Here is a 12371-nt window from a genome sequence, read left to right on the forward strand (position 1 = left end):
AGCCCTCCTGAGCTTTGCACTTCCAGCATTTGTTGCAAACCCTAAACATTTTCGATAGTTTTAAAGGTGTTAAATACCACCTATAAAACATCTTCATGACATTTTCCTTTATTGTCATAGATGCCGAAAAGTTTGTACCCTCTTTCCACAGTTTTTCCCAATCCTCAAATTGTATACTGTGTCCCACATCTCTAGCCCAGTGGATCATTACTGCCTTGACTTCCTCGTCCCCTAAGTTCCACTCTAACAGTATCTTGTACATTTTAGATAGTGTTCTCACATCGTTGTTTATAATTTCCATCTGAAATTTAGAATCTTTATCTGCGTATCCTCTTTCTTTAGTGTCCTTTTTAAACAATTCATTTATTTGGAAATACTGTAGCCAATCATATACAAGTTCTTTAACCTGTCCATACGGTTTTAGTTTCCATTTCCCGCCTTCTTTGATTACTAATTGGCTGTAAGTTGGCCAACTATTCTCATATTAATTTTCTTCACACTTAACACTTCTAGGGGTGATAACCAGTGTGGAACTTTAGCTTCTAGTAAGTTTTTATACCTTTCCCATATTTCAATTAGTGGACCACGAAAAATATGGCTTTCGAATCCCTTATGTACTCTTCTTTTCTCACACCACAGGTAGGCATGCCAGCCGAACCTGTTGTCGAAGCCCTCTAAGTCGAGCAGTTCATTATTCACTAGTTTGATCCAATCTTTCATCCAGCAGAGACAAGATGCCTCATAGTATAGTTTCAGGTCTGGTAGAGCATATCCTCCTCTTTCCCTTATATCTGTCAGCAGTTTAAATTGAATTCTAGGTTTCTTGCCCTGCCAGATGTATCTTGAGAGCACTCTCTGCCACTCCTTAAAAACTCTGCTCCCCTTGATTATAGGGATAGTCTGAAACAGGAACAACAACCTTGGTAATACATTCATCTTAATTGTATTGATCCTTCCCCAGAATGACAATTTCAATCTACCCCACATTTCAAAGTCCTTTTTTATTTCCTTCCACACCAGTTCATAATTATTCTTGTATAAATCTATATTTTTGGGAGTCACCCAAATTCCAAGATATTTAACTTTTTTGACCACCTCTATCTGTGATTGTTGTTGGATTATTTCTATTACTTTTTGATCCACATTTTTAACAATCATTTTCGTTTTCCTCCTATTCAACTTAAAACCTGCCACCTCTCCGAACTGGTCGATTTCCTTTAGGACTTCTTCAATTGCTGTTGTTGGTTCTTCAGTCATTATTACCACGTCGTCTGCGAACGCTTTGATCTTATATTCATTTTGTCCGATCTTCACTCCTTTTATTCTTTTATTTTGCCTGATTGAGTTCAAAAGGACTTCTAGCACCGATATAAATAGTAGCGGGGAGAGTGGGCAACCCTGTCTTGTTCCTTTCTGTATTTTTATTTCTTCCGTTACTACATTATTTATAATCAATTTAGCCTTCTGCTCTGTATAAATTGCTTTTATCCCATTCAGAAAATCTTTGCCCACTCTCATATGTTCCAAATTTTTAAGCATAAAGTCCCAAACCACATTATCGAATGCCTTTTCTGCATCCACAAACATCATTATAGCTTGTTTGTCGTACCTGGCAGACAGATATTCTAACATATTAATTATGTTCCTTGTATTATCCCTCATCTGCCTGCCCGGAAGAAAACCCGCTTGGTCTTTGTGGATAATTTCTGATAATAGAGTTTTCATCCTTCTCGCCAGAATTCCTGCAAAGATTTTATAATCTATGTTCAGGAGTGAGATCGGTCTATAATTTTTAACTTGGGTTAGATCTGCATCTTGTTTTGGGATGAACGTAACATATGCCTCTTTCCATGTTTCCGGAATTTCTTCTTCTTTTAGAATATTGTTCATAACCTCCTTCAGTGGTTTCACCAGAATAGATTTCATCTCTTTATAATAGCCTGCAGTGAAGCCATCAGGTCCTGGAGCTTTCCCCCTCTTTAAATCTTTAATTACTTCCTCTATCTCCTCTATTTCAATTGGGGTATTTAAGTATTGTTTTTTATCTGTTGGAATTTTCTGCACCCTTTTGTCCTCCAAAAATCTCTCTATTCTCCTCGAATTATTTCTATCCTTGTTTTTATAAAGGTTTCTATAATAATCCAGGAACTCCTTCCTAATTCCTTTTGGATCCGTTATATCTTCTCCCTCCACTGTTATTCTATTTATTGTCCCTTGTTCTTTTCTTTTTTTAATCTGCCACGCAAGCCATTTGCCTGATTTATTTGAGAATTCAAAGTTCCTTTGTCTTAATCTTTTAATATTCCATTCCACCTCTCTATTTATTATTGTGGCAAACTGGGTTTGTAAAATTTTTATCTTTTCTTTTATTTTCCGGCAGTCAGGTTTCTTAATTAGTTTTTGTTCGTTGTCCATTATCTGCTTTAAGATTTCCTCCTTCCCTCTCTCTCTGTTCTTATTTTTAATTGCATTCTGCTGAATAAAGTATCCTCTTATTACCGCCTTACTTGCGTCCCATACCACTTTGGTCTTAGTTCCTTTCTCACAATTGTCCATAAAATAGTCCTTTAACTTCTTTTGTGCATTTTCTACAATTTTCTGATCGTCTAGAAGATATTCTTTTAATCTCCATCTGAAGGTTCTTTTCTCAAAACTCTCCAGTTCAAGTTCAATCGGGCTATGATCAGAGATTACTCTCGGTCTAATTTCTATTTGTTTAATCCTTGGGCTCAGTTCCCTTGAAATCCAGACCTGGTCTATCCGTGACATCGACTGATTTGGTTCGGAGAGAAAAGTAAATTGTTTTTCTAACGGGTGTCTAAGGCGCCAGATATCGATCAAATTACAGTTTTCTACCAAAGAGAAAAAAGATTTTGGCAGTTTCCCATCTTTGCTTACTCCTTCTCTCCGCCTATCCATCTCTAAAGAAACCACCCCGTTCATATCGCCCATTAAAATAATTTTCTGATCCATATACTCGAGTAGTTTCCCTTCTAGAACTTTGAAAAATTCGGTCATATTTCCATTTGGAGCATAGACCCCCACTACAACCAAATTTTCTCCTTGCCACTTAAGTCGAACCGCAATCATCCTTCCCTCATTATCTTTAAATATTTGTTTAGCTTCAATCTTGTTTTTGACGTACAGTACCACCCCTCTTTTCTTTTCTCTATCCGAGGATTCGAATTCATTCCCTAATCTTTTATTGATTAGCACTTTTTTGTGTTTCCTGGCCACGTGCGTTTCTTGGAGACAAATAATATCCAGATTTTTCTTTTTCAGAAATTGTTCAATTTTATTCCTCTTTTTTTTATCATTCATCCCATTAATATTCCAGTTCCAAATTTTTAACCCCATAGTGCCCAACTTTTGCCTAATTTCCTTTTCTCTATAAATTCGCTGAGTCTTCCTCCTCCTCCTCCTCTTCCTCCGTCTGTCTTCCACTCACTTCTTCTTCTTCCTCTAGTTCCCCTGGTGATCCTCCCTCTGCACCTTTTGCTCCATTCTCATCTGATCTTAATTCCTTATATTTCCTGAGGAATTTCCCAGTTTCTTCTAGATTTAATAACCTGTGCCTCTTACTTCTGTATACAAATGATATTCCTTCTGGGAACTCCCATCTAAATTCAATTTTGTTTTTCTTCAATGTCTGTGCCAGTGATTTGTAAGAGTCTCTTCGTTTAAGTAATCTAATTGGGATATCTTTAAAGATAATTATGTAGTTCCCATCTATATTCAGTCTCTTTTCCCTGTTCCTTTGTAAAATTCTATTTCTCATTTCTTTGTCCTTAAATGTAACCAGGCAATCTCCTGTAAATTTCTTTGCTTTTGTTGTTTTCACACGCATTCTGAATGCATTTTGGACATTTCTAGCCATTTCTTCTACTGATAGATCCATCCATTCCGCCAATTCTGTTATCAGCCTCTCTTTAATATTTTCCCCTTGTATCTCCGGCACAGCTCTAAACCTCAGATTCACCTCCCTCTGCCGCAATTCGTTCATCGCGATAACATCCTTCATATCTTCCTGTGCTTTATTTAGATCCATCATTTCTACCCTAATCTTTTCTTCTTCCCGTTTAATGTCCTTTAATTCCAATCTCGTCTTTTTCAGCCCTTCCTCTACATATTGCGTTCTCCTAAACACTTCCTTTATTTGGCCCTTCAACTCACTAACTGTTTCATCCATTTTTTTGTCCATTTTCCCAATTTTATTATCTACCTGCTCTAGTTTAGACTCTAGATTTTTTTCACTCTGTTTGATTTCCGCAAACATCTTTAAAATATCTGCCTTAAAGTCCATCTTTTGTTTAGACCCTTTCCTCTCACCAGGGGTCCCTCCATTCGCTCCCTTCTTCGCTGTATACGACATCTTAACCTCTTATATTCCTCCCTTTCTCGTGCGATACCCTCCGCCTGCTTCACCCACACAAATTATCTGCTTACCACTTTTAAATTGTTTAAACTCAGTTTACCAATTCTCCAATTCTAAATCTTTTATCTAATAACGTTCGTCAATAATAGTATTTCTCCACTTGTATATATATTTCAAATAGTCAATATAAAGTTCTTCTTGTGTATTCTTCTTGCCTCCACTCAGGCTATTCCACTGCGCGGGGGGATTCTTCTTGCCTCCAATCAGGCTAATCCACACTGACGGGGGGGGCTCACCAAAAGTAACAAGAAGGGAGAAAGAAACAAAAAAGAAAAGAAGGAAGATTGAGGGGAGAGGAGGAAAATTAGAAACCAATTTGCGCAGTCTCCATCTCACCGCTAGAGGTCTCCAATTCTCTTTAGTATCACCTTTAAACTTTCATATAACTCAAGATTTCCAAGAAAGAAGGGATAGAATAACCACAGGAATGTTCGCAGGAAGCCCAGCATATATATGATTTCCACAGTCAATATTGGTGTAGTAATCCTTATTTTAAGCTTTTTCCAAACCGCCGCGTTCTAAAGTTCTTAATGGCGTCGGAGCCTTCTCTTCCGGTTTCCCTGTCCTTTTTACCCTTTGAAAGCGATAATGGAGAAGTGCCCCTTCCTCCTGCTCAAACCCTCCGTTCTATCAAGGGCACTCAGCTCCAGCAATTCGCCCCTGGTCCCCCTTCTCTTCCACTGTCTCTTAGTATCTCTTAGTATCTCGTATCTTATAAAAAGTTCAAGAGGGAGGAAACAGAGTATCCGCTAAGGCGACTCACTTTCACTTTCCCCCAGCACTGGAGTCGCGCTGCGTCGAAGTTGATTCCGGGTTTCAGCTGAACTCCTCTTACTTCTCTTAATACTCCGAAGCTTCCTAGCTGTTAAATTTCCAAAATTCCAAGTTCTTGCAGTCGGAGTCCTTTAATTTGAGAGCGTAGCGCTCTCTCGGCAAGCTCGGGGCTTCGCTATTTGAAGGTGGATAATGGCTTCCCTCGACCCGCTGATCCGCTCCGCCGCTCTCTTCACTTCTCCTGAAGCTACCTGACGGCCGGGTAGATCGCTTCTGGTCGTGCCGGGAACCAGACCTTCTGAACACCCTCCAAAAGTGATTTTGGGGGCCTCCGCGCCCTGAAGCCCCCCCTATTCCTCCAAAATAGCCCGGGATCTCCCTCTCGGTAAGATCCCCGCTTGTTACGAGATCGCGCTACACCGGAAGCCCCCTGTTTCGATGTATTCACCTTCATCAGATGTGGGTAGATCAACGTGTATCTTGAGCTTTTCTGTGCGTTTTCCGGTTCCAGTTTATTGTAGCTTCCAGATGCATGCTTGCCATGAGTATGAGGTGTACCTCATGATATTTTACTGTGGTCACCATAGAGATACACCTTGAATAAATTGGATTTTGGTCCCTGCTCTTCCCTGTCCCTACCCTGGCATGCAAATATCTTTTGGTTTTCAGCCATCTCGGGACTGGTGGCAGCTAGAGGAATAGGCATCTGAATATGTTTGAGTGAATCAGTAACTATAAGAATATTATACATTTTCTGTTCTTTCATAAATATTTGGTGCACAACTCTCCGATCTCTGCGCAACCCGTCTTACCCAGGACATGTTTGTGTAAAGCTGTAAAACCTACCCAATAACTGGAAACTGTAAATCCAGAAATTGGCACATCAATGCTCATAAGTAAGGGCAAGACCTTTCTGTCAATGTTCATTTACAGAACAAATGCTGGGGGACTATTCTCAGCGGAGCTGTAAATATCCCCATTGTACTAATGTACTGGGAATCATTGCCCTAGGCTAGCGACTGTTTTTAATTGGAACTCTGGATTAGTGAAATCAGATGAACTGAGCAGCATCACAAATATTTTATATATTTGATGGTGCTGATACTATTAATAATATAGCAGTTTTCATAGACCCCCACAACTACTGATTAAGCTGCTTTACATAGTTGTAATACAATAAAAAATACAATTAAAAAAGAGTTTAGTTTTCATTTAAAATTTTCATTTAAGCCTAAATTTAAAAGGCGGGGAGGAATTGGAAAAGTAAATAAACATCAAAGATGGCTGATTTGGGAATCCTCCAGCAGCACCTGGATTTTTTATTTTAAGAAAAACATCCTCCCTACTGGAAGTGTAAATGCTTCATGAATGGGAGTGAAGGAATAACCCATATATCCAGTATAGTAATGGTGGTAGAGGGGAAATCTCTGGATTGCAACCTGACAGCTTTATTTTGCAGTTACTTCTTAAATTATTATTATTATTATTATTATTATTATTATTACTACTACTACTACTGCAACAGACCCTGGCTTGGTGAGCAAACATGTGAAGACACTGTACAGTGGTACCTTGGGTTACATACACTTCAGGTTACTTACGCTTCAGGTTACAGACTCCACTAACCCAGAAATAGTACCTCGGGTTAAGAACTTTGCTTCAGGATGAGAACAGAAATCGTGCTCCAGCGGTGCTCCGGCAGCGGGAGGCCCCGTTAGCTAAAGTGATGCTTCAGGTTAGGAACAGTTTCAGGTTAAGTACGGACCTCCGGAACAAATTAAGTACTTAACCTGAGGTACCACTGTACCTGTAAATGAGAACTGAATCCACACATCTGGAAAGCAGGAAGGCGAAGTCTTTCTATGGAGGCAGTGGAGGTTAAGGAAGAAAAAGCCCTGCTCCCACACAGGGATTGGACTCCTTGAGAGTTCATGGAAAACTTTCCAGCATACACCTGAGCTTGCAAATTCATTGTGCAATATGTTTAAAAAGGAGAGAGAGAGAAGTGCAAAGATAGAGGGAGTATTGCTCAGCCAGCCTAAACCAGAGTGTGTACCTGGACAGCTGGTACTTTTCAAAGTGCCTTCATTTTATAGCTATCCATCATGCACAAGGGAGAGCAGCCAAGCCCTGAATTGCAGAACTAGTACCTTGGGAGTGTTCAGCTGTGAAACCTGAGTTGGCAGCACAGATTTGCCATATGAAAAATGCTCGAAGGGTTTCCCTCCCTCCCCTTTATTTGAAGGAAGCGAGAAGGGTTCACAGTCTCTGAATCAATTCCCAAAGAAGAGTACTGTAATTTTTGGCAAGGAAACATCCAACAGGATGTATTTTTAAACCAACAAGATCCCCTCAGAAACATTTTGAACTTTGGGTCTGAAAGCTTATGGAGATCAGTTAAAGAAGGTGATGAGTCTGCTGCTCACCTGACATTTTGTGCCAGGAAAATGTTTTACAGAAATATGTATATTGAGGGAACCTGCTTATGAAAATGTGTCCATTAGGAGAAATTTGCGCTAAAATCCTGAGGCATGTTCATGATGACTTTTTGAAGAAAATTCGAAAACTGGTGTAGAAATGAACTTAAGGTTGGAAAAATTAGAAAGCTAAATTGGAATATTCACTCTTCGCCAGAGTGGACCTGCCGATTTCACCACCGCCCAGCAAAGAAACTACTGAGGGCAAAACAACATGTGATGATAATAGGGCTTTTGAAAAGGCATGCCTAAGCCAGAAGGGTTGTTTTTTTGGGGGGGTGCACAGTTGTGAGCCCCAATCCAGAATATGCTCCCAACCCAAATCTGGGAGCATGCGCCAGTTTCCCACTGAAAGCCACCACTGTGGCAGGGTGCAGTAAACAATACCTTTGCAGGGCAAGTAACTTGCAGAAATCTGTGTGATGCTTGGCTGGAGATTGCCATGGTCTCCGAATACAAATCCCCCCTTCAGAATGAAAGCAGATGATTTAAGTGTGTGGTGTAGTGGTTAGAGTGGTGGACTAAGACCCAGAAGGTAAGGGTTCAGATCCCCACTCAGTCATAAAGGTGATGTTCGGCCAGTTAAAGTCTCTCAGCCTGACCACAGTCACAGTCTCTCAGACTAACCACAGTCTCTCAGCCTAACAGCCTTACAGGGTTGTTGTGGGGAGTAAATAAGGTGGGTGGGGAGAACCATGTACACCACCTTGAGCTCCTTAGAGCAGGCATAGGCAAACTCGGCTCTCTAGATGTTTTGGGACTACAACCCCATCATCCCTAGCTAGCAGGACCAGTGGTCAGGGATGATGGGAATTGTAGTCTCAAAACATCTGGAGGGCCGAGTTTGCCTATGCCTGCCTTAGAGAAAGAGGTGAGATATAAACGCAACAAACCAACAAACATTAAAAGGCTGCTTGCTATAACTAACATTTGGCCCTGGAACCACCTCAGACATATGTGTATTCAAGGATTTACTACTGAGGAGGTTGTTTTGCATTTGTTCACTCATGCCAGAGGGCAAATTGGGGAAAGCATGCGCATCCTGGGGAACTTCCATGCACCTCACTAAGGAAGCCAACCTTTCGCTTTGAGAATTACTGCTGTTAAGCCCCATAGTCGGCTCCAAACAGCAATTCTGATTTAATCAGGGTTCCGCAGTCTGTAAGTCCATAGGTAAATAAAGCAGCCGCTATAGTTTATCATTTATTTATGAACCTATTTGCGGCCGGTGTTTTGCATATTAATCAGCGGTTCTCCATGTGGCAATTCTGTATTGAGAAGAAAAGGCGGGGGCCAGAAATGGCCCGCTCCTTGCTATGTGACTTCTCTTGCCCCTGGATAATATGCAAATAATTAGATTAGAAATAGCCTTATGAATAAATGATGAAATCCCGAGTTATGTATATATTTAAATGGCGGTGTCACTCTTGAGAACACATGGGAAACAGCTTCCCTACTGCCCCCCGACCTGCTTCCACCACATCTTTTCCACCACGAGGCCACAACGGAAAACATTGTGTGTTAAAATGTGTTTGTCTTGCTTTAGGTGGAAAAGAAGCACAGAGCATCTGAGGTGAAGAAGACACCCTGAGGACTAACCCAAGGCTGCTGTTGTCACAGAAGACCAAGTCACAGGCTGGGAGGTGCCGTATGCTATTTATAACCATGTGCCCAAAATAATGGGGTGCCAGGAGAGAGTCAATGAGTGGAAGATTACAATGTTCTTGACCACATATGAAGAGGACAGAACCCACCACTGTGACACATACCAGCTTAGCATACAAAATATGTAGTTTCTCTTATGTTAAGATGAGAATACTGACATGTTTCTTTTTAAAAACCACCTATGTATGGATCCCCACTACCCACCAGAATGGGTAGCTGTGTTAGTCTTTTGCAACAAAAGCAGTGAAGAATCTTGTGGCACCTGAGAGGCTAACACATTTACTTAGGCCAGGCCAGGGGTGGGGGAGAAACTTGATTCTGTTTGCATTTTGATGAGAAAATTTGCACTTCTGCATCCAGTTACTGAACTCAAATCACTGAGGAAGAGCTGTAGCTAAGCAGCAGAGCACTGCTTTGCATGCAGCAAGGCCAAGGTTCAATCCTCAGCATTTCCAGGAAGGGCTAGGAAAGCATCCCTGGTTGAAACACTGGAGAGAAACTGCCAGTCAGTATGGACAATATGGAGCTATATGGACCAATAGTTCGATTTTGTATAAGGCAGCTTCTGTTAAAGAAATGTTTCATATGCAAAACATGTAAAGTTTATATACACTGAGGTTTGAAAAAAAAAAACTTATGTAAAGGTTTGCATTTACAAAGTAAAAAAGTTTGTATTAGGCAGAAGAGGTTTCACACTGACAAATGCGGCAGAAAAGGTTCAGTCTTTAAGTTCATCGATGACTCATCCTGGAAGCCTGAGCTTCAGATCTCTTACAATGGGAAGGTGAAACCTGAGACTTCAGCGTCTCTGTCAGCAACGGAGCTTGAAACGGAAGCAGTAGTGGTTTCACTCTGCAATGATGGATGAGCAACTTGCTTAGGAGCTCTCTTTGGGACTGGAGATGAGAAAGTTTTTGTACTAAATCAAGGACTAAAAAGAAGATGGGACCGCATTGTTTGCTTGATTAAAAGCAATGAGTTACTTTGTATCTTGTAACAGTTTTTCAGGACTATTTTAAGTTCAATAAAGCTTTGAAACTTTTCTTGTGATGGGGAGCCTTCATTCTGCACAAAAGCCAAGATCCAAATCAGGGATTCTGTTGCTGCAACTCTAACTGCTTCATATGTTCCTAAAACACAACTATCCTTTGAAATTCACAGACATCCGAATTTTGCAATTAAGTTCACCAACCAAATATTGTGTATAAAATGACAGATATTGGGGGGAAATGTGTTCAGAAGTGCATATATTAGTGGAAACAGCCTACAAAAAGGCAATGCATTATGTTTGGGAGAAGCACTGGCAAAAATATGCATATTACTAAAAAAAAATGCATACAAAAATGGGCAGTGAGAGAAATTTGCACTAAAATGCTGACAAATTTTCACGAGGATTTCCTTTTTTAAACAACAAGAAGTGTAAACCGCTGCAGTAACATGGAAAAAATGCTTTTAAGATTGGAAAAATGAGAAACTGAGATAAGCTGCAATTGACAGTTTCTAGGAGTTGACAGGCTAGTATAGGGCACTAGGGATATTGATAATGATCTATTTGAGTCAGTGAGCAGGCCAGTGCAGGGCAAAAGGCTGCCATGTTTCATGATATAAACAGCCACCTGTATACAATGTGTGCAGTGGCCATGCTGGGAATTCAAAATAATGCCACATGACTCATGTAGCCAATCACAGCTAGCAGGCCTCCAGAATTGAGTCTCTGCTATGCCGGAAGTGAGTATTTGCTGAGAATGGCTTGCCTCTAGTACAGAGTTACATTGTTACTCGAAATAACTCCAGTTAATTTTCCTTAAACAATCACAGACTAAATTTGGAAGGAATGCAGATGCTTTTCCAAGTCTAATTATAATGGTGCCTGCAACACTGAGCTATTATTTCAAACAAGGACTACTTCAGCAGGATCCCTCAGATTGGGCCTCCCGGTCATTACTGTACCGCTCTGCTGGCTTGCGGACTTGGCATGCATGCTTTATGCTGTGGATTCAAACGCACCTTATTGCAACTGTATTAACTCCCCAAACTGCACAATAATATACTAGACGGAGAGTATTGGCCCAGAAAGTCATGCCCTGCTGCTAATGAGGGTTGTTCTCTTCAGACATTTTATTGCCCCCTGTTTCGGGATTCCTTAATTGCTTTAATCTTGGCAGAAATACTTATCTGGGGAGGGGGCTTAGGGTGAGGGAGGGCTGCCTAAATCAGCAAGTCCGGAGTCTAATGATGATTAAGCCAGAGACAACAAGATACATGGAAATAAGGGTCCGATACAAAGCCAAAAAGGGGAAAACTCACCCACAGAAACGCAGCATTTGTATACAGACTTTGCTTCTCTGATATCAGAGAAAGGCAGAAATGCAGTTTCTTCCAATTAGAGTCCACCATAATTCTATGAGAACCCCTTATTTACCTATGAGGCATTGCTAGCTACGCAGTCTTTCCTCAGACTTTGCCGTCTATCAAATATATGCTTATGCTGCTGTTCATTGGGTTTGTTTTATGGGTTATTGCATGGCTTCTGCTATTCTTTTTCCTGATTGTGCCATTCTTACTTTTGTAAGTTGCTTGGAGACTCTTTAAGCATTGAGCTACTAAAACATTCAATAAATAAATAATAATTCCAAAACAAATTTTGTTTTCCTAAAGCACTATCGGTCAGGAATTCTTACTTTTACCCTATCATACACAGCTACCAAGGGATGCGGGTGGGTTAAACCACAGAGCCTAGGACTTGCCGATCAGAAGGTTGGCAGTTCGAATCCCCGCGATGGGCTGAGCTCCTGTTGCTTGGTCCCAGCTCCTGCCAACCTAGCCGTTCGAAAGCACGTCAAAGTGCAAGTAGATAAATAGATACCGCTCTGGTGGAAAGGTAAACGGTGTTTCCGTGCGCTGCTCTGGTTTGCCAGAAGCAGCTTAGTCATGCTGGCCACATGACCCGGAAGCTGTACGCCGGCTCCCTGGGCCAGTAAAGCGAGATGAGTGCCGCAACCCCAGAGTCGGTCAAACTG

The sequence above is a fragment of the Podarcis raffonei genome, chromosome 6 (genome assembly GCF_027172205.1).
Source record: "Podarcis raffonei isolate rPodRaf1 chromosome 6, rPodRaf1.pri, whole genome shotgun sequence".
Classification (NCBI taxonomy): Eukaryota; Metazoa; Chordata; class Lepidosauria; order Squamata; family Lacertidae; genus Podarcis; species Podarcis raffonei.